We start from the raw sequence: 22,713 nt of genomic DNA, 5'->3' as shown, positions 1-22,713 counted from the left end.
AAAACTGGAAATTAAATGTACAGCCAGATACTCCTGGCACTGAGAACATACAATTGCATAAAATTTGAGAAACAGGCCAGGAAAGGATCTTGAGAATGCTCCCGAATGATGTTAGTGAGCACAGTTGTTTGTCACATGGCTTGAACCTGCCACTTCTGATGACTGCTAGTAGCTTGAGAGTTGGCGTAGAAAACACTTTGTATCATTGCTGGGGATTAGATGGCAAAAGCACAGAAAACAGGACTGCTTAGAACGATGTTCCCTGGGCACTCATTTTGCACTACTAGTCCACGGGCTTTGTCATGTTAAACAAATGCAGCCCTTTCCAATCTGTGTTCACTAAGCAAGAGAGACAACCCCCGACCCCGACCCCCGCCAAGATGCCAAAGACACTATGAATAGGTGCTTTGGTCAAGTTAGTCTGGAAAATATATATGATATAGTTCACTAATGGAAAGTTCCAACACACATTACCATAGCAAAGTTCCATAATAAAGTGAGAATTTCCCAAGCTTTTATGTTTACTGAAATGAAGTTTTAAAGAAAATCTATAATATTGCAGGGGGACCATTGCTCTTTGGAGACAGGTGGCCTGTCAAAAACACTTTTCCCGGGCTCTTCTAAGCACCTACTGTCTTCTGGGGGAGTGGCTTCATCCTGAAAGGAATCTGCCTCACTGTGAAATGTTTATGTAAGGTTTGCATGCATGTCTGCACAGGCTTACCGTTTCTGCCTGTAGACCTCTGTGCAAGAGTCAGCTCCTCTTGAGGGCCATAGATCAGATGGGGTTCTTTTGTGCCGAGGACATTTTTCTCATGTCAGGTGGAATTCTGGGTAAGGAGACTAGTTACTGGTGATGTAAAGTTGGGTCGTTCCACTTTTTAAATGTCAATACATTAGAATGAATATCCTTTTATCACACACAGACACATACACATACACACATATATAATTTATATATATGAATTGTGGTCCTGAGAATTGAACTCGGGACCTCAGACATACTAGGCAACTGCTCTGCCATAAAGTGACAGCCTGGCCCTTGCATCTTATGAGACAGTTTTACAGAATTGCTCACGCTGGCCGTGGAGTCCTCTATCGCCCAGCCAGGCTTTCTATTCTTGATCCTCCTGTCTTGGACTCACAGGTATCTGGGATTTTAAACCAGTAGGCCTGAGTAATTTTTAAAATTAAAGCAACTGTCAGAAAGGGTCCTGTGAATATTTTCCTAAGTTCATAGAATAAAGTGAATTTTAAATGACTTGAATGCTCCATCACACTGAGGGGCATAAGCTGTAGTGATGTAATTAAACAACGACCATTTCCAGCGTAGTTTAAAACTGGAATTTCCCTGAAAACTAGAGCGATTCTCCAGAGAAGCAGCTCAGAATTTAAATGGATATTTTATGACTGAGTTAAACCACCAATTTTTTTTTATCTCCTTAACTCTATGACCCATTTACAGAAGCCAATATTGAGAAATCAGTGCTTCCGTGGCACATGGCTGAGGGTACAGCTTTTCCAAGTAGTTTCTTGGGCATTTGGCTGTGACTGTGTGGACCCTGGATACCATCCCACTGAAGAATGCCGTGTGAATCCCGGGGGTTTCTCTGCCCTGTCTGCTTCAGCCTGATTACCATGTGTCTTCCATTTTCTTAAGGGAATCTTTCTGCAATAAGCATTCCTATGCCGATGAGAATAGACCAAAGCCCGCACAGCTTCTGAACAGCTTCAGTGCTGGGCTGGTGTGTATTCTCATTTCATACTGTAAAACCACCAGGCGGGATGGGTAGGCTAGTGAGAACCGTACCTACATGACAGTCAGCAGGTTGTTCGGGGAAACGACTCATTGTTTCAGCTATTTTTCTTCAGGTTATTCCAGGTAGCAAGTGAAATCACGTTTGGCAGATAGGCAGTGCAGCTGCTGTAAGCAAATTGCTAAGGAAGGAAGTAAGTAAGTAAATAAGTATCTAATATCTGTCTTTTCTACTTTATCTTTTTTTTTTTTTTAAAGCAAACTCACTGGCCTACTTTCAGATGTTTTATCCAGTAGTGAACATTATGTTTTGAAATGATAATATCTGCTGTCCTGATTTTCCCCAAGGCATTAATCTTGACAATTAGAATGGAGATTGAGATTAAAGCAATCAGAACTCCACTAAAGAAAGTACCTCTCCTGAATGGGATTCAGTTAATGAAATATTTTCTTTGGTTTGAAGTTTCCTATAAGGAGAAGTTTTCCCAGGATTCCACTGAATAGGGTGTGGCTGGCCTTCCGAACGTGACTAGATTTTGCTTATAGAATGTCAGCAGCCTTACCTGCTGAAGGTTTGATTTACTGAGGAAGCTTTCCCGACAGCAGCCAGCGGAGTGGCACACACTGGGCCTGCTTGGACCAGTTCTTGCATAGCTGCTTCCCAGGGTAAGAACACCGTGTTTCAGGTAATTATTCTGATGGCTTGCTGATGTGTATGCTCATTTAAACTGCCTTTGGGAAGGCTGGGAAGGGATGGACAAGTGTGGTCTGATTAAGAGAGCAAGAAGAAAAAGGGGAAGGAATTGGAAAAAGACAGGTATTTTACCATTAAAACAGTTATGTACATGCATTTTCAGTGGTTACATTTCGGAAGCTGGGCTCAGACTGATAAGAAAATTCAAAGGTCAGAAGGCACTGCTTTGCTTCAGCAAATATACACAGACATTGGCTAATGTGGTAAAAGATAATGTGCGTGTGTGTCTGAATTAGAATCTACTCTGGCGGGCTGGTCACAACCAGGTCCTCCCCCACCACACCCGTTAAACTAGCAGTGTTTACCGCACCTATGATGGTGAGGCAGGCGCCCCCTGAGACCCGGAACTGCAGCATACCATCAGGAACTGTGACGGTGAATTGTGATTGTCAACTTCATTGGATTGAGAAGCGTCTAGGGGATTAGGAAAGCACACTCCTGGGTGAGTCTATGAAAGCCTTTCCAGAAAGAACTGAGCTTAACTAAGGGGTAGCCAAACTCTGAGGATGGATGGTGCCGTCTGGCCTGGTAAAAGCAACAGGGATTGGGAGAAAGCCCTAGAGCGCTGGCGTTCCATTTGTCTGTTTCCAGCTTGTCACAGAATGCACTATCTGTGGGTTTGGACCCTCTCTGCTATCAGGGGCTGAAAGCTTTGAAACGACAAAGCAAGCAATTTATCCATTTGCTTTGTTTTCTCAGGTATTTTTGTCATAGCAGTGAAAACCCAGACTGTTGCCAGAGATGGTGGGCTGTCCATTTTAATGACTGACAGGGAAGACTGACACTCAGGAGATACTCAGCTTTGGGAAACAACACAAAATATTACCAAGATCACAATACAACAGCTGTCTGCACAAATCTGGTTTTCTAAGAACCCCACACTGAGTGGCATGAGTTGCGGGGCACATCAGGACAGAGGCAGTATCTGGTGTCCTGGGACTGCCTTGGCAGACACATTTCTTGTGGGGAGTGACAAGCTGTCAGTAACAAGCGAGCCACCCTTCCTTACTGGTTGCTTGGAGTTTGGCCTCTTAGAGAGTTTCTCTATGGAGCTGAGCTCTGGGTGACAAATCTTATTCTCTCAACAACTTACACAAGATGAAATGCTGCCTTAACTGGGTCAGCTGGACCTTCTGCGACTCTTACCTGACAAGAACTTTTGTCTTAGGGAATCACTAGGCTCTTGGATCCTGATTCTGCCTGTTACCGACTGAAGGACGCTCCTGGGTACCATAGCCAGGGAATAGGCTTGCTGGAAATCATGGCTGAATGACATGTGGGAGCTTGAGCATGGTAAGGAATGGAGTTTTTAGAATATTTCTGGAAAGATTATTTTACTTTATCTCTCTACCAATATTTCTCACTTTCTGTAACTATGGAAACTGCATCTTTTCAGGTCTGAGAAATCCTTGGATCTTATGAAGACTCACTACTACTGGAAATCCCCTTCCTTTCTGTCTAATGATTCAGTCAAAGGGACAAAGTGTTCCTGCTTCAGTTCCCTTCCCTTCTGATTCTTCTTTGATTATTCATATCCCTATGTAAGTTGTCTTAAATTTTTGTTAAATTTTAACTCTTTAAATAACTGGAACTCTCCATGTGTGAATGCTTAATTTTCTTGTATTTGATGCTCATTTATGTAACTCTATTTGCTGAAAAGACCTTTGATTGTCTATGGTTTTACAGCAGCAAGTTTGACAAAAATCAAAGTATTCATGTTCTGTGAGAACTCAGATTTAGACTGGGATTTTTGTTATTTTTACAACCTATTTAGTACCTTTGAATCAAAACTATATTGGTTTAATATTTCAAGTTTATTAAACTATTGATTTAAAAAATAATTGGAATTCTTTTTAGGGTTATGATAAAGAAAGTAAAAACAGTATTTGTGGATAGGCTTTCACCATGATGGGTTGATAAGCATTGAGACTGGCAAGCTTGCTGGTCTCAAGACCATTGAAGACTTAGGAACATTAGGAAGAACAATACTGAAGAGTTACTAACACTTAGGCTTACCCCAGAAGAAACGTGGTGTAGCCAACTATGCAGGCAGTGTCTTAGGGTGTCTTGCTGTGAAGAGACACCATGACCATGGCAATTCTTATAAAGAAAAACATTTAATTGAGTCTGGCTTACAGTTTCTGAGGCTTAGTCCATTATCTTCATGGTGGGAAGCATGGTGGCGTGGAGGCAGACATGGTGCTGGAGAAGCAGCTGAGAGTTCTACATCTCGATCTGCAGGTAGCAGGAAGTGAATTGGCCTGAGCTTCTGAGACTTCAAAGCCCACCCCCTACCTAAACACTTCCTCCTACAAAGCCACACCCATTCCAAGGCCACACCTCCTAATAGTGCCACTCCATCTGAGCCAATGGGGGCCATTTTCTTTCAAACCACCACAGGTAGATTGTGGTAGGATTCTGTATTAGGGTACCCAAGAAAGAGGTGTCTATTTTGGCTCACAGATTTCCAGAAGTTTCATTGCATCACAGTGAGGAGGGCATGGCCAAGTACAGTAGTCGTATCCTGGAAGCAGAGAAACAAGTACTCTTTAGGCTTCTCTTCCTTCCTCTTGCATCCCATCTAAGTTCTTGATTTATGGGAAAGTGCCACCCATTCAGGATGTGTCTTCCCCTTTATTTCTCTATGGAAGTATCTTCACAGATACACCCTGAAGTATGTTTTACTTTCCATTCTAAGCTAATCAAATTGACAGTTGAGCTAACTTGGCATAGAGCCATGTGTGGGATAGGACAATGGATTTATTCTGGGTGTTTGATTGGGTCAAGGGGAGTTGCAAACGGCCTGAATTTAGGGCTTAGGTTTACCAGACCAGTAATGGGAAGAGTATTAGTGCCCTGTAGCTTCTGTAAAAAACGATCACAAACTTAATAGCTTCAAATGAGAATGTTCTCTTCTTTTACCAACCCAGACTTCATAAATCAGAAATGGATTTCACTGGGGTCAAATTAAGTTGTCAGCAGGGCTATACTTCTGGAACCCCAGGGAAACATTCTCCTTGACTTTTCCTACTCCAGGTGCCGCCTGAGTTCCTTGGCCTCTGTCTTCTCCTTCCAGATTCAAAGTAGTAAAGCATCTTTATAGATTTCCCCAATTGTTTCTCCCGTGTCCTTTCATTTATATGGATCTCTGTGATTGTTTTGGTCCCACCCAGAGTTCTGTCCATGTACAAAATCCATTTCACCATTTGAGAAAATGTGTTCTTGCGTGGGCTCCAGGACCGTGAGTGCCATTGAAGTAGTATCAGTCTGTCTATCACAAGAGACATTTTGCACAGAGACAATAACTGGATATATCATTTCGTATACCCAAGGGGAACATGGGTAAGAAGAGACAGCATCAAAGAGCAAAACCTTCGAACTTGACTTTCGTTTGCTACCTTTCCTATGCCCTCTTTCTCTTTCTTTTTCCAACGTCTGCTTCAGTATTACTGTGTTACCCCTTCCCTGTTCTTAGGCTCCTTATCAACTAAGGCTTCATTGACATGGCATTTATCAAGGTAAGAGGAGACTACTTCATTTCCTCTGTTTTCTTGCCTGCAGCCTTGTAATGCACAAACATTTCTTGAAAAGAAGAGGAAACCTTGATTGGTTAGAAGAGTGGTAAGCTGTGTCTACTTCAGTGAACTACCCTCAGAAGCATTTTAGTTGTGCTGCTGTTAAGTGAGTAGCATCCTTTCTCTCTGTTTCAGTAATGGGGAAATAATTCTATTTTCAATACTAGAACTGAACTGCGGTGTTATTGATGAATTCTTAATTGATTTGAAATATGAGAAAGCTCATGCCCTGTTCTGAAACAATTGCCTTAGACCCTTGAGGACTCTGTGTGAATTGAACTACGAAAATGCTTACTGAATGCTGAGTTTCTTTTGGGTCTCTGCTCAGTGCTTGACCTGAGCAGTGATTTTCTGTGGGCCAGAGCACCACTTAACCCATGGAAGTAGTGCTTGTGGGCTTTAGGGTCCACACCCCTTCACTTGATCACCTGATATACTGTCTAGGGTTTCCTCTGCCGTGCTAGGCACTGTGTTAGACCCCAGAGATAGAATATCGAAGAGATCAGAATTCTTATTAAGTAAGATGATCATAGTCAGTTGTTAGGGCGAGGAGCTGAAGAAAGGTGTTGGCTCTGAATGTGAAATGCTCTCCAAAGTCTCATGTGCTTCGGTCCTTGGTCCCTACATGGGTGGTGCTGTTTGGGCAGGCTTTTGAACCTTTAGGAGGTGCAAACGTGTTTACAGGAGGGAGACTGTGGGAGCTGGCCTTGACTTTTTATAGCCTGGCCCCTCCCACTCATTCTGTGCTTTCTCACAGCTGATGCAAGGTGACTAGAGGCCTTCTGCTCCTGCTGGCCATGCCTTCATTATGAGGACACAATACATCCCTATGAACTGTAAGAAAAAGCAAAGCCTTCAATTGCTCTCTTTGGGTATTGCAGAAACAGGAAAAATAACTAATACAACAAGCAACTGTATCCACAATGTAAAGGGCTGTGATGGGGTAGAATGCCTGGAGGGCAATGAACAAACAAAAGAGGTACTCAGAACTGGTCCAGGCAGAGGAGCCCAGCAAAGGTTTGCTACTGACAATAATATATAGCTGAGTCCTGAAAGACCTACAAGAACATTTTGGACACGCATATATATTTATGATGGCCCGACTAAGATTTGTGTGTTCTACATAAATAAAAAAGGGATATATGTGTGTGTGTGTGTGTGTGTGTGTGTGTGTGTGTGTGTGTAGAAATCATACCTTGAAGTCTGGGATATATGGCTCAGTGATAGAGTACTTACCTCCATCTATGAGCCTTTTGTTTGATCTTTGATCACACACACACACACCGGAGCCCTACTTTGAATTTCGGTCTTTTCTAGGGCTGGCTGCTGACCTTGCTGAGGTGCAGCGGTCTAGAACTCCTCTCCATCTTGGCCACAGGAACATAGCCCTGGGTTGCTAACTTGTGATATCCACCAGTTGAATGTGTTAAATCCATTTATATTTAGGAAAATTCCCACTTTGGATGTGACATCATAGCAGGTCAAGAAGTATCTGTGTAGAGATGGGGAAAGGAGTCTGATCTTTTTGGGGAGGTGTGCTGTCAGGGTCAAGCAGTGATGTAAGAGAGAGCAGGGTTGAAATCCTCTGGGATCGTCTCAGGATCTGAGTTCTTTCAGCAGAGAAACAAGCTCACAAACATCCCAGGATATCACCAAGGCATTGAACTGGGTTTTAAAATGTTTTCTAGGAATGAGAGGGGAAAGTTCATTCTCCCATTAGTTAGGCAGAGGTTAAACCATCCTCCTTAAAAAAAAAAAAACAAACTAAAATTCAAAATAATAAACATGGTGTACAGCCTGCAAATGTTCTAGATATCTTAGCTTGAATCAAGGTGAGAAGACACATCAGCAGCATGAATGTAACGTGGGTGATTAATGAGTAACGATGATTTTAACTTACCAGTTGCAATTCAAATAGTACTCGTATCTCTCCACTTCACATTATTTTTAATGCTCACTGTATTTCTCCCTTTCTTTGATTTTTCAAGGCATTTTGGCAAATTACACGAGCTGGCCCTAAAATTACAACATGTCTTTTCTCTGATTTCTTTAATGAGTTTTCGTAGGAGGTTTTCTTCCAGAGAGCCAGTGTGTTAGGCGGGAGTCTCTCTTTCTGGTGCTTGTAGCACTTGGGGTCAGCAGGCATGTCAGAGAGGTGGTGGGAGATTACTAAAACAAGGAAAGTTTAATGACACGGGCTGATGAATGCATCCTGCAAGTGAAAACAATTTGTTATTGTTGCTCATTCTCACCTTTGGTCATTTTTCCTGTTACAGATACATCATGGACACAGAGGTGCAGGGTGCATGTATTTGAGAAGTGTCATAATTTGCAGTAATAACTTACTATCATTTGTTAAGTCAGTATCTCAAACACATAGAAAATTGAGAGAAAGAGATGGGCATAGTGAATCTTGAAGTCTCAGTGATGGAGTTAAGAGGTCTTTTATGTCAGAGAGACATTGTTTTAAATTCAGGCCCCATTAGACATTAGACTTCCCTGGAAAATCATCACTAACTCTGGGCCTCAGTTTATTGATCTGTAAAGTAGGTGTATGGGCAATACTTTCCCGTAAGGGCATTTCAAGGAATTAAGTGAAGTAATCCACTGGAGATAAATCTGTCTGAAACAATGCTCCTTGAGAGATCTGCATTAAGGTATCATTAGCCAAGTTTTCTGTTCCAGGTTAGTTTGTGTTGCAAGACTGAAAGGCCCTTTGACAGGAAAACAAAACAAAACAAAACAAAACAAAGAGCAAGAAATAATATCATTGCTTTAGTTCTGTGGGGTCATGTCCACACTGTGTGCGCTCAGGAGATAGCAGTGAGGGTACAGCCCCAGAGGCTGTTCCCAGTGTGAGCTTGAAGGAAAGGAGCTGCCTGTGGGCCAGTAGGGACTGTGAGGAGCCAGGGAGAGCAGGTGTCAGTGCTTTCAGGCTGGCTTGGGGTCAGGCACAAGCTGTTGCATAATTATAGAGACCACAGCCTATCAGCCCACCTAGCCAAGGGAGAGCCACGCTGCAGGGAGACCATTATGAATGCCAGACCCCAAAGAATTTTCTAAGCTGTTGCCTTTTGAATATGATTGTATCTTAATAAGCTAATTAAGTCTAAACGTGTGAAAGGGAGTCAGAATTGTGCACTTATCTTTGACTCCTGTCTTATTTCTTCACACAAGCGCAGGGCTTTCCATTTCTCTCTCTGGAGATGCTTTTCCCAGCTAGCACACTTCAGAATAGATTGCTGCAGCTACCTCCATTAACACGCCATTCCTTCCCTTGCAGGTGCGGCCTGATCTATAAACCTCTGAATTAATGAAGATTCGCTCCCAGTCACAGGGGCCACTTGCTAATACCCCCCCCCCCAACACACCCTGCTTTTGCTCTGAGGACAGCATGCTCAATGCTGGTGAGTGGGCACACTTAATTAAACAGAAGCCCTTACTTTTAATAACATTCTATTTTTAATTCTGAGATGTTCTTAATTATGAGACAAATCCACTCTTAAAAGGTCCTTAGGTAGGATGCTAGAAATGATTTTGGGGAATTTATTCGGTATTATTTAAACTGATAATAATCTGTTTTTACAAATCAGGAGAAATTGAAGAATTACCTAGAGGTATCCTGGGTAAGTATCACATTAGGTCTAAACAGGTTGCTGTTTTGTTTTGTTTGTTTCTTTTCAGTGCTTTGCAATGCCTTCCTGCCTTTAAGAGCGTACTTGACTAGGAGAGAGGAAATATGATCGTGGCTCCATGTGGCAATGTGCTATGTGACCCAGATCTAAAGGACTCTATCTAGCCTTCCCTGAATAAAGGCTTCGTGGTGCGCCATTGCGGGAAATACTTCAGGGCTTTATAAGCCTAATTAGAAATTCATTAAGGTGATCATAAACTACCCCCAGCACAGGTCAGCTTGTTACCTTTTCCCTCACAGCTTGGAGTTTGACCCATGGGTTTCTCGCTTAATGTGGCAGCTGCTTAGATCCTCCGTGAAGGAGAGGCGTGAAATGCTCTCAGTCAAGGCGCTGCCCTCCTCACTGTTTGAAGTGCACCTGGAAGCTATAGGGGTGGCAGGGGACAGAAAACTCAACCACTGCAGACACTGCCGTCTAAAGTGACACGGGAGGCCCTCTGCAGGAGCACGGGGAAACGCTGCCTCTGCAGCGAGGGTGCTTGGTCCTCATAAAGTCAGAGCTCATTTACAAAGGCAGCGTGCCGCTTCTTCCTCCTGATCTACAGTTTTAAGATTCACCTAGAATTTAAGTCAAGCAACAGACCCAAATCCAACGTTTAAAATGTCACACCTGAACTTACCAGTCTATGGGAATGGAACACTTGGAGAGCTCCCCGGGAGGTGAGCGCCATGCTCACAGCGTGAGTCCGGTGCCACGGAGACAATCTGCTGTTCTGGCTTTGACAGTTCACAACAGCTTGTAAATACACTAATATGTGAGCGAACACAGCAGCGGGGAGACTAGCTACAAGCGTTAGTGATGATGTTGCCTAAGTGGGAGCTGAGAGGTTGGCTGACGATTGGGACGATGCTCGGCTTTTTTTTTTTTTTTAACTAAAATGCTCTTTCAAATCACCAAACTGTTTTGTTTGAAAATACACCTACAAATGGTGATGGAGTCCTTCATTAGTGTGTTTGGATCGTTTTGAGCTTCAGTTTGTTCAGCATTTTATTGCCAAGATGTACCCATCTTGTTTTGCTTGATTTGACCTGGTGGTTTTTGCTGCTGCCAGCAATTATCTATGTGTAAGTTTTTGGAAAAGTCAAATGTTGTTGAGTAAATAACTGAAATTCTTCAAAGAAGTTTGCTTTCCTTTTTCAAAGATTTATTTATTTTTATTTTAAGTGTATCAGCTTGCTTGTATGTGTCTGTGAGCACCCTGTAATGCAGTCCCACGGGCAGCCAGCAGAGGGCATCGGCTCTCCCGGAGCCAGTTGCGCGCAACAGCGATGCTGGGATTGAAATTGCAGTCTTCTGTAGGAGCAGCCCATGCTCTTTTCCTTAACTGATAAACCATCGCTCCACCCCCTCGGGGCCCTTAAAATCATCCCTTTTACTGTTCATATTTGATGGCTTCAGTTACAGTTCTAACTGTGCTTAATTTCTATCTCTATCCATCTGGAAAATATCATGACCTGAGACCAAGAGTCTTATTGAAAAAGTTGTTCCTACTTATTTGTGTGGATATGGGTGCACTGAGGTGTCTGTACAGAGGTCAGAGGACAACTCTGGGGAGTCAGTTCTCTCCTTCCACCTCGAGGATCCTGGGGATCAAACACAGTTTTTCAGGTTCAGGGGCAAGTGTCTTTACCCACCGAACCATCTCGCTAGGCTGCCAGGAGTTCTTAAACTATTCTAAAGACTCCACCCTCTTTTGCTGTGCCTCAGCTGCTGTTGGTCTTACACGGCGGAGGCATCTTTGAAGCACGCTCACTGATGTTCTCTAGTGCGGTCGGATACTACGTATGCATTTTTGTCATGCATTGCCCAGAAACAAGGCACTTCCTGTTAAGAGGTGTTCAGACAGTGTAATTTGCCCCATTGTTGGCTGCAGAAATCTGACCACTGCAGAGGCTCTCCATGGTGGTAAGTGTTGGGCAGGAGAGGAAACAGTTGGATGTGATGTAAATCTTTCCCTCCTGACTCTAGAATCCCCTGGGATTCCTACCTGAGACCATCATTAGGGCGAAGTTTGCTACATGGCAAGTCGCTGTTTCTCTCATAGAATCAGTCTTCTAATCATTCAAAGCCCAAGTGTACAAGTGCGTACCAACTACATATAAGACGCCATGGGAAGCACTAACTGTACTTTCAGGAAAAACGGAGCAAGATTGGTATGATGGAGAAGGGAGGAAGATTCCAGTCTGACGAATTTTATTGTCCCTTGGCTGTTTTATAACTCACCAAGTTACATAAAACTGATAATAATGCAAATAATTTCTGTTCACGGAAATGTGCCTGGTCAAATGCTATCGATTATATCTGTGGCTTCTCAACTTCCCTTTAAGCATGTTGCAAAGCTTCCTGGTCCTCCCTTCCATCATTGAGCTGAGTAAAATCGCTGACAGGTCTTCATTTCATACTTGTAAAAAGGTAATGATTTAAGAGGATGTTTAATCCTCCTAAATAATTGGATGATTTAAAAGTCTGACTTACAGTCGTTGCTAAATTATTTGATTTTAAGTCAGGGAGATGAGCCATGACACAAGTTGGCATGCACATCAGAGCTGAGCCAATGAAGATGATATTAGTGTATTTCCTTTTTATTCTAAATTTCGGGTAAGTGTGTGTGGTGTGCCCAGAGAGGCCACGCGCTTCAGATTGCTCTGAAATTGGAGTGACATGCTGCTGTGAACTGAACTCAGGACTTCTCCAGGAGCAGGGAGCCCCTTTCCCGGCCGGGCCATCTCTCTTGCCCTCATTAGAGTTTTCAGTTGGGACTTACGTTAGTCAATGACTATCTTACTTAACAGGGCGTTATCTACTGAGAAGGAGCTTCTCTGACCAAGGCTGGGGAAGTGACAGTCTATATGCTCAGGCAAAGGAGGCCGGCTAACTACATGTCCACCTAGCAGCATGACAGTATAGGCTCTTCCCTAAGGCCTGTGATCTACCTAGACGTAAGATTTTGAGGAGGTCAAACCACAGCCTCTAAAGTATGTGTGCTATGCATTCAGAAGTGAAGTCCAATAGTGTAACACCAGTGAGCATGACCAGAAACAGCTTCTCAAGTAGCCCAGGCTATTTGAGTTCACTGTGGGAACTCCTGACCCTCTGCCTTCCATCTACCAAGTGCTGGAATTACAGGTATGTAGCACCGTGCCCAGTTTATGTGGTTTTGGGGTTGAACCCAAGGCTTCTGTGGTGGTTTGAGTAGGAATGGTCCCCATAGACTCGTATATTTGAATGCTTGGCTCATAGGCAATGCCACTATTAGGCCTTGTTGGAGTAAGTGTGGCCCTATTGGAGGAAGCATGTCACTGTGAAGGCAGGCTTTGAGGTCTCATATATGCTTAATCTATAGCTAGTGTCGAAAACCCAGTCCCCTTCTGCTGCCTATGGATCCAGATGTAGAATGAAAGTTCTCTAGCTCCGTCTCCAGCACCACATCTGCCTGGACACTGTCACGCTTCCCACCTTGATGACAATGGACTAAAGCTCCGAAACTGTAAGCCAGCCGCAATGACATGTTTTCCTTGCTGTGGTCATGGTGTTTCTTTCCAGCAACGGAACTCTAAGACAGCTTCGCACATACCTTACACCTTGCCAATCTTTTTTTTCACTACTCCCGCATTCAGGTATGCCATTTGAGATTGTGACCCGCCATTTAAGAAGCTGGGCCCTAGAGCACCCGGCAGATTGAGTCCACCTTGATTTTTAGCTCTGAGAGATGCGCCTCATTTTTACCATAGAACCATGAAATAGTAAATTTCCATTGCTCAAGCCACAGCGTTCATGGTAGTTATCTTTATAGTAGTTTTAGAAGGCTAGAGCACACACAGAGCTCTTTAGAAGATTTATTTTCTTTAGGCATGTTTGCGCATCTGCACGTGTGAGCATGCATACACACGCAGGTGGGAGGCTGGCAGCAGGGCATGGAATCCCTTGGGGCTGGATCTTTAGGCAGCTTTTAGTTATCACACGAGTGAGCTAGGAATTAAGCTCTGGTCCTCCAGGAAGGCAGCAATCACTCCTAACCTCTGAGTCTTAGCTCCTTCCATCCAGATTTTTAAATCTATAATATAGCATCATATATAGTCACACATACAAAACCTTTTGCAAATGTAACTTACAGTGGATGACTAATTGTTTGACTAATCACATTTTTTTAAACTGGCATTTTACAATGCTTTTATGCAATGATAACCAGTTAATCTTTGGGTATAAACCTGTTTGTATGTTTCATGTGATATCTTTTGGATAGACTCAGAGAGAACTACTATGTGAAAAGGGGTTTTTAGGGTAGAAGAATTTAATGTATGGCAGAAGAGAGATTATAGATTTGTATTTCTGACCACAAGAATGTATTTTCAGATTTTATTAAACCCATTCAAAATGACTGAGGAAAAAAAAATATCTTCCTCTCTTTCTCCTACCACCTTAGGTTGCATCAAAAAAAGAAGGCCACAAATTCTGAAGAAGCAGGGGAGTCTGTAGATCCAGGTAGAGAAAGCTGCAGAATGAGCTCATTAACCTCAAGAAGAAGTTACCTGGCTGAGGCTCAGAATTTAGCAGAGCTTGTTAGAGAAAAACAATCTCTTTCAAATGAAGTTGGAGCAGTCTTAGAGAGTGACTCATCCATGATGCTAACCATGTTAAAATGGGGCTTCAGAGAGTACACAGCACAGTCTTTAGCATCTGAGGGCATACTCTGAGCATGAGCCCTGATACTTCACTTGGTGTCAAGGGCTTGTTCATTCCATGTAAGGGAGAAATTAAAATAAATGTCAGAACCAAACATATAACTTAAATATCTTACAATGAATTGAACTGAATTGTAACCAACCTACAAATCTTACTCTACCATGCAGATTTGGTGGTTCTAAATCTTGCTTTTTTTTTTCTTTCTATCTTTATAAAGGGTTATAACAACAATCCTCTCTAGACTGTTTTCTAGAGAGATGTCTGACAAAGCTGCCACATGACAGTTGCATGAGAACGCTTGTGCCCAGAATGTGCATACCAGACAGCAATACCTCCAGCCTTTCTCTTCTTCATATCCATATTAAATATTGCCCACACCTGGGCATACTGCGCAACTGTGTGATGCCTTGAATGTTGTATTTCAGAGGCTAGGCCTTAGGGAAAGAATAAAATAGTGCAACTAGTTGAGAGAAAACAAAGAACGTGTGAAGTATTTCAGTTAGCTCTCTCTAGGACTCCCTAGATGGCTAGAAGGTGGGAAGTTTTAAAATTCTAAGTCAATCTTCATGAGCTGAAGGACCCACGACTTTTAGGTACGTAGAAAAAAAAGGTGGAACTGGGGAAAAGAAATGAACTCAAAGGTCCAAGCCTAGTGTTAATTATTGTAATTTAATTTTTTCATTTATTTAAAAGTTCTCAGTGACGAGTTGATTATCTCTTTAACTTAGTTTCCAGATCATTTATTTAAACATTACAGAAGGTAGATCCATCTGGGCAGGCTGCAATGTTTCTTAGGGGACTTTGTGGACTGAGAGGTGGCATCATGGGAGACATTCCCGTAGGAATGATGCTCACCATTAAACAGCAAGACAGCTGAGTAGACAGTGTGTCATTCCGGGCACAGCTCGTCTTTACTCTGCTGTGAACTGGAATAAAATTAGAAAAAGACAGCATTACGTGTTGACCTAGAAACATCGAAGAAAGGCTATTATTTCATTAGGATACATTTTCTGCCTGGAGTAAGTTTTATATGCTACAATAAGGAAGATGGAACCCATTACAGATATTTATTTAAACTGTTGGGGATAATAAGGAAGAATGCAGAGTAAAATGGCAACAATTGCTTAGGAGTTAGCCAGCAGTAGCTCTGTTTTATTTTCCCTGGGTGAGGACATTTGCTTAGAATGGAATGGATTTCTAAATAATCACTTCCATTCTAAATGAGTTTACCTAGGAGGAAAAAGCTGTTAAGCATCAGGACAGCACCTCCCCTTCCTTACCTGAGTGTTAAATCAAAATGTTTACCAATCAAGACCCCATTTCCAAAGGAGGCCTGTAAATTAATAACTCTACTTCTAGAACCTCAATTTGAAAACATATGTCAAATATTTGCCTTGAAAACTTTAAATCCTTAAAATAGCAATTGTTTGCAGATAAGATTTTGAGGTCCAGAATGCTGTGTAAAGAAATATATCATCAGGCCACTTTGGAGATGTAAATCTGCAAAAATATAATGTCTGAATTTGTACTTGTCTCAACATTCCGAGTGTGAATAAATTAGGTATTCTAAATCTTCATCCTTGCTTTGCATATGTAAATATGGTATTTTGTACTTGTGGAATGTTTAGATAATTAGAGAGTTGGATTGAGAAAATCAAATCTTTCAAAGGCATATTTGGCTGAGAAAGCAGCAAGACTCTTTTTTTTTTCTTTTCTTTCATCTTTGTGGGTCTTTTGTGTTGTGAGAAAAGCAAAGTTCCCGTGGTCAGTTTAAATTATGTGGCTGCCAACCTCTCAGAGGGACATGGCAGTTTGTATGTGGAAAGTAATGAGTCAGGGAAGAAAATAAATGGTGATTAAGAAAGGAGAGTGAGATTAATGTGGAAAAGTGTCAAGTGGTGCGTAGGTGCCAAACATTTCTTCTACTGGGAAGTCTCAGGGCATTCCTGCTATGAAGGAGGCTTAGGTAAAAGGTTGATTTATTCAACAAATATCTATTGAGTTCCTAATGGATGGCAGGTGGTTTGTTAGGTTCTGGAGTGAGGAAAACAGATGAAACGCCGGCCCAGTGGGGAGAACAGAGCAAAGCTCACCGAAGGTTCTGTAACCCAGGAAAGAGCAGCTGCCGTGTTGACCGTGGGGGGAGCCAGGTTCTGGGTTCTCCCCTGTTAACCAGAGAACTGTTTGCACAGTCCTTTGCAACATCACCTGCCCACACCTCCAGGGCAGGGCTTAGGGCTGTAGTTGACACTCAGAGAGTTGTTCTTCTGTGGATATCCTGGCTGATGATCCGGGTCTGATATTTCTCTTGAGGAGAACACTCATACTGTACATTAATGGAATCACCCAGCTTCTCCCAGTTTCAAGACTGAAGGACACACTGGTGATGGAAAAGTGTAGAGGGTGTCCTTCACAGGACATCCATGCTTGTGAAGGACACCAATCAAGTGAATAATGAAAGAAACAATGATCTCACTGTAAAGTGTGAGCATACAAGGCTCTGCACAGACTCAGGCTTCTCGTACTGGGCAGTGCTCTGTGGGAAGAGTGGCACTTGTTAGGGTGGAAGGGAAAGAAATGTTGGAGTAAGAGGCTAGGTTATGGGACTGCCTAGGGCTAGGGAGGAAAAAAGGCTGTTGATGGCAAGAATCCAGAATATTGGTCAAAATGATGAGTATAGTCAGGAAAGGTACGGAGGCATGACACCCTCTTGGTGCCAGCTGGGCTGGCGAGAGAAGGTGAGATGGTGCTCTTCTTCCAGTGCAGAAAGATGATGGGGTGTTAGACTTATTTGTTTTTAATTTTCAGTGGGGTCAGTTGGACAGATGTACCCGATGGGAGTAGTTTGTTACAACATTGCAGCCCAAACAAAGAAAGATACTACCGTGAAATGCCAGTTACTATTTTCCAGTTCATCACATCTAGCATTTTTACTATTTCATGGGCATGAAGGAGGGATTTAAGAACAAAATTTCTTGCAGCACAGCACAGTGCCTGGTTAGAGTATGAACCAAAAATCTTTGCTGTTAGATTAAGCGTAATGTAGCTACAGTATTTATTACCCACCTAGTCTAAAATCTAATGAAAGCTTTTACATATGTAATGGAAGTCCGAGGGCTGTGTCTTAGTTAGGTTAGTGCTGCTATGCTGAAACACCACGGCCAAAACGCAAGTTGGAGAGGAAAGGGTTTATTTGGTTTATATTTCCACATCTTAGGCCATAGTCTATTTGGAAGGAAGTTAAGGCAGAAACTCAAACTGGGCAGTAACCTGAAGGCAGGCGCAGGTGCCAAGGCTGTAGGACAGTTCTGCCTACTGGCTTGTTCCTCATGGTTTGTTCAGTCTGCTTTATTATAGAACCCAGGATTACCCTCCCAGGGGTGGGCCCAGCCACAGTGGGCTGGCCCTTCCAGTCACCAAATAAAAAAATGCCTTACAGGCTTGCCTAAAGTCCTGTCCTATGGAGACATTTCTCAGCTGAGGCTCTCTTCTCAGTGACTCTAGCTTGTTTCAAATTCACACAAAACCAGCCAGCACAGATGGGGAAATAGAAAAGGATATCATAACTGAATAATTTACATATGTCTTCCAAAAGCCTAATTACCTAAATCTTGGAGAATTTTTTTTTTTAAATCACTGAAATTAGGGACAATTCAGTGGTGTCTTATCATGGAAAAACATCAGATTGCATGATTATGAGAATGTTGTCTAAGTTATCTGTCTTCAAGAGATGGGCCTGTCTGAGAAAAGACTTCAAACTCATTGAAAGAGGTAGCTGGTCTTACATGTTCCTGAGCGTTTCATGCTCCAAGTTCCACTACTGAGACTTGTGTGCTGACATAACCCATTTCTCTCTTTGGTTGGACAAAACATTTTTCTTCATGTTGTTGGGTTTAAAGTGCCACTGGTTACCTTCCAGGAACGGAGTCCTCTATCCTCAGTGTGAGTGTGTGTGTGTGGTAGCATTAGCGGCATCTCCTCCAAGACAAGTGCGCGTGGCCTGGCTGTTAGCAGCTGGTGTCCTACAGAGTGATGAGCCCACAAGAGCTTCTTTCTCATTAATGAATCAAAGTGCTCATAAAAGAGGCTGTGCATAGCACCTGATTAGCTTGCTCTCTGTGCCTCCAGCTCAGAGAGGAGACAGTATGTGTCCTTCCGAGAGATTCAGCCTCACCAGAGAACTGTGGTGTAGCTTTGACCTTCGACTTTGAAGCATGTAGAAACACTGAATCTCTGGTGTTCCATTGCAGGAGCTCGAATGGAATGGACTCAGACAATGGGTGTGCTTTCCATAAACTCTTCTGCCAGGGAATGGCTATGGGTCTATGTCCCCTTTCACAAACGCCCACTTCTTTGTAAGAAAGTCAGACTCCTATTCCCTCTTACTCACTTTCATTTTAAGCTATAAAGTGGTGGAATCTCAGAGAATCTTCCTGCTGTAAGACAGGGCAAAGAAAGCCTAGATAGCATTGCAGAAGCACAATGAACTCATTTTCATGTCAGGTCAACAATAAACTCATGCCTTTCTTCTTCAGTCTAACAATGAATTTTGATTTATAGGTAAGAATGTATATGAGGATATTTATCATCTTTATTTAAAGTAAACAAAGGAGCCAGAGATTCTTCATGAGAAAGTAAGTCTGATTTGGTTATTGGTTTGACAGTGAAGATAAGCTTTGCCAGTTAGTTCCCTGATGGGCAATTTCTATGAGTTTAATGAGTGAGTTGCCCAGCTCCGAGGAATTGACATGTTTAAAGTATATCTTAGCATGAAGAATGTTGGCAAGCACATTCTTTATAAGACTTTGAAATTATAGTAAAAATTTGAGATCTTAACTTAAAATTTTGAAAAAGAATCTAGGACTTAAATTTTTATATGTATTTATTTTATGTGTATGGGTGTTTTGCCTGCGCGGGTATGTAAGTGTACCATGGGTGTGTCACAGAGGTTAGAAGAGGGCATTGGATGGTCTGGAAGTGGAGTTTCAGATGGTGATCCAATATTTGGGTACTGTGAACTGATCTCAGGTCCTCTGCAAAAGCAAGTGCTCTTGACCACGGAGACCTCTCTCAAGCCCTTGACTCAGATATTTAATTTTGAATTTTTTTTTTAAGATCATGGATCTCAAACAGTAGCTGAAGGGAATATAAGAAGGTGTGGGATTCCAGGAAGGAAAGGTTTCTTCTAACCTCGTACTAAAAAAATGTCTTAGCAGTAGCCAATTTAAACAGGAGACAAGATTAACAATTTAAACAGGAAAAAAAAAAACCAGGTTTCATGATATTCTATACATACATACACACACACACACATAATACATGGCATATGTGTGCATGAACACATTGCAGTTATCCCACAGTTTCTCTGCCACGTGATGGACTCCACCCATTGTTCCCAGTGACACTTAAGGGACTGCAAGCTTCCTTGTTCACACAATTTGCTTTTGTTTTTTAATGCCACAAATTCACTGTTTTAATGGATATTTAGCCATTTTTTAAAACAAAGTTTCTGAAAATTGTTGCAACTCTTTGGTTAATTTTCGGAGGTCTGAAATGGTGATTCTGAAATATTGTTTTTTTTTTTTCTATGCTATAGACTCAAGGATAACAGCCATGTGACTATTTCAGGAGATACAGAAAGTTCTTTGACTACATTTCATATCTTTTTATGAGGATAACTTGGAAGAAATTACATCAAGGTTGTTTTTCAAAGGTCAAGAAGTAAACTTGTTATTTTGAGTTTTAAACATATTCTGGACTCAGCACCAAGAAAAAAAACCCAGCATTTTGACTACATATTTATTACTCGAAAATCTATTTTCTCACTATAAAGTTAATATTTATTGTAAAAGCTCTTGAAAATGTCAAAAAAGCACAAGAAAAATAAACTAGCAATGTATTAACATTTAGCTGTGTGTATTTCAATTTTTTTCATTGTGATTGCCTTACTGTAACAATCTGTAACTACCTTCAGTTTCATCAGCATATTATCATCTCACCATGGTATTAAATGTTTTCCTATGTTCTTTCTTTTGCATGTGTGTGTAGGTGTGTGTTTGTGTGTATTGTGTGATGCATGCGTGTGCGTGTGTGTGTGCATTTGTGCAATGCAGGTGGAGGCTAGAGAAGGACTTGGCTGTCTACCCTTTCACTTTCTGCCTTACTTCCATGGGACAGGGTCTGTCATGAAAGCAGGGTTTGCCCTTTGGCTCGGGAGCCCTCAGGGTCCACCCGTCTCCAATACCGGATACTGGGGCTATGAGCACATGCACCTATGCTTGGCCTTTGAATGAGTGCTGGGGATTTGAACTTAGAGTTCCCAGCTTGCCATCTCCCAGTCCATAAAACATTATTCGTAATGATATTCTACTGCATGAGAAAGAAGTTCTATAAATAAATAAGTCCACATTATACAGACTTGAGGCAAATACACAGACCTTTTCCAAAAAAAAAAAAAAAAAAAAAAAAAAAAACCAAATGTCTTTTACAGGGCTCATTTATTATTTTATTATGTTCTTACCCCCTGAAACGGGGTAATAAAATAACAGACTAATAAGACAAATTTAAAGACAAATGTACAAATTTAAAATTTATATATAAAGTCAGTCATTAAAATCACAGCAGTCACTTAGAGTGATGGTAGAAGTTTGGCAGCAGACAATATCTGCGGCAAATTTTCTCTCTCGACAAAAATCACTTGACTTTGAGACTAACGAAGCAACCTTTGTGTCATCGTCGTTGTGTCTTCTAATAACAGACTCATATCAAGCAATGGCCCCTTATTTTCCTGGGTCGATCGATCAATTTAACTGTATACTTCAGAATACAGCCTTGATGCAACTTTAAATAAAACTCTTTCCCACTGAATTTATTCTTACTAGGTAAAGAGATGACAGCTCCTCGTGCCTGCGTGACATTGACAGCCATTTCCCAAGCAATACCATGGTTCAGGCTGATGTTGGGGCCTTCCCTTGGCACTAACGCCACTACAAACACAACCCTGGGCAGTGAAGTCATAACATAACTGAAGTAAGTTGTCTCTCAGATGATCCATGACATCATCACATTGACATTTAAAACACAACATCATTATCATCAAAAAAAAGAAATACTTTAGTTTCAAACCTAACAAAAATAAAACAAATCCACAAGTATAAGCTTTCGGATCCTTAACTAACCCCAAATTGGAAAGATTCTGACTCTCTTTGTCTTGATATCTGGTGTAGTCATGTGCTGTTGCTACATCAATAGATTTTTATATATTAGTAGCTTAAAAGAACAGAAATTTATTTTTCATTTTGGAGGAGAGGAGGCTGAAAATCACGGTGTAACGGCAGCCACTCCCCTTCCGGGGACGCTGTAGGGTATCCTGCTCCCTCTTCTAATCTCTACTCCCTACTGCTGCAACCCTTTAACCCAGGTCCTCATGTTACGGTGACCCCCAACCATACAATTCTTTCTTTTCCTACTTCATAACCATATTGTTCAACTGTTATGAATCTTAATGTGAATACTTTCTGGAGATAGAGGTTTGCCAACGGTGTCGTGACCCACAGGCTGGGAAACGCTGCTCTAGAGGCTGCTTCCATTCCTTGCCTCAGGGGCACTTCTCTCTTCCCAGGCATCACTTCAGCCTCTGCTGTCTGATCACCTTCTGGAGTTTGGAAGTATCTGCTTTCCTCTTATGAGGATTCTTGTGATTGCCCTGGTCACACCCAGATAGGCCACAGTAAACCATCTCATCTCAAGACCTTTAACTCATGCTCATCTGCAAAGCCCTTTGTACAATTTAAGGTCACTTATAGGCTCCAGGGTTAAGGACAATGGCAAGATTTGGGGAGGCCATGTTTGAATACAGAAAGCTTTTCGTATGGTACACAAGACTGGATGATGCCGACTGTGGTGATGGTTAACTCTGCCTTTTTAAAGATGAAAGTCTGGTGCTGGCATGCCAACTGCATAGAATTTCTCTGAAAGGCTGCTCCAAACTGCGCCCATGTAAGTCGTGCATAGCAAGGCTTCCTTTTTTTAATTACATTTTTATTTTTTAAATATTAGTTACAGTTTATTCATTTTGTATCCCAGCTGTAGCCCCCTACCTCATTCCCTCCCAATTTTACCCTCCCTCCCTCATTTACTCCCATGCACCTCCCCAAGTCCAGATAGGGGAGGTCCTTCTCCCCTTCCATATGACCTTAGCCTCTCAGGTCTCATCAGGACTGGCTGCGTTGTCTTCCTCTGTGGCCTGGT

At 42.1% G+C, this 22,713-nt stretch overlaps 1 long non-coding RNA gene across 7 annotated transcripts; it reads left to right on the top strand.

Annotated features, from left to right (window-relative positions):
- Positions 1 to 1,989: 1,989 nt before the first annotated feature.
- On the top strand, positions 1,990 to 20,372 carry LOC129683898 (uncharacterized). Of its 7 annotated transcripts, none has more exons than XR_008721213.1 (7): positions 1,990 to 2,952; positions 3,679 to 3,803; positions 3,907 to 4,051; positions 6,072 to 6,191; positions 6,843 to 9,492; positions 9,770 to 19,097; positions 20,060 to 20,372. It is a non-coding gene; the product is annotated as an uncharacterized LOC129683898 (long non-coding RNA). The 7 variants fall into 7 exon arrangements; XR_008721215.1 differs by adding an exon at positions 5,684 to 5,852 and having other exon boundaries at positions 6,072 to 9,492; XR_008721212.1 differs by having other exon boundaries at positions 1,991 to 2,952; positions 9,369 to 9,492.
- Positions 20,373 to 22,713: the final 2,341 nt, after the last annotated feature.

This window comes from Psammomys obesus, unplaced genomic scaffold (assembly GCF_907164565.1).
Source record: "Psammomys obesus unplaced genomic scaffold, mPsaObe1.curated_primary_1811, whole genome shotgun sequence".
Lineage (NCBI taxonomy): Eukaryota > Metazoa > Chordata > Mammalia > Rodentia > Muridae > Psammomys > Psammomys obesus.
Note: the sequence above shows the minus strand (reverse complement) of the source record. Positions and strands in the feature narration are given on the sequence as shown.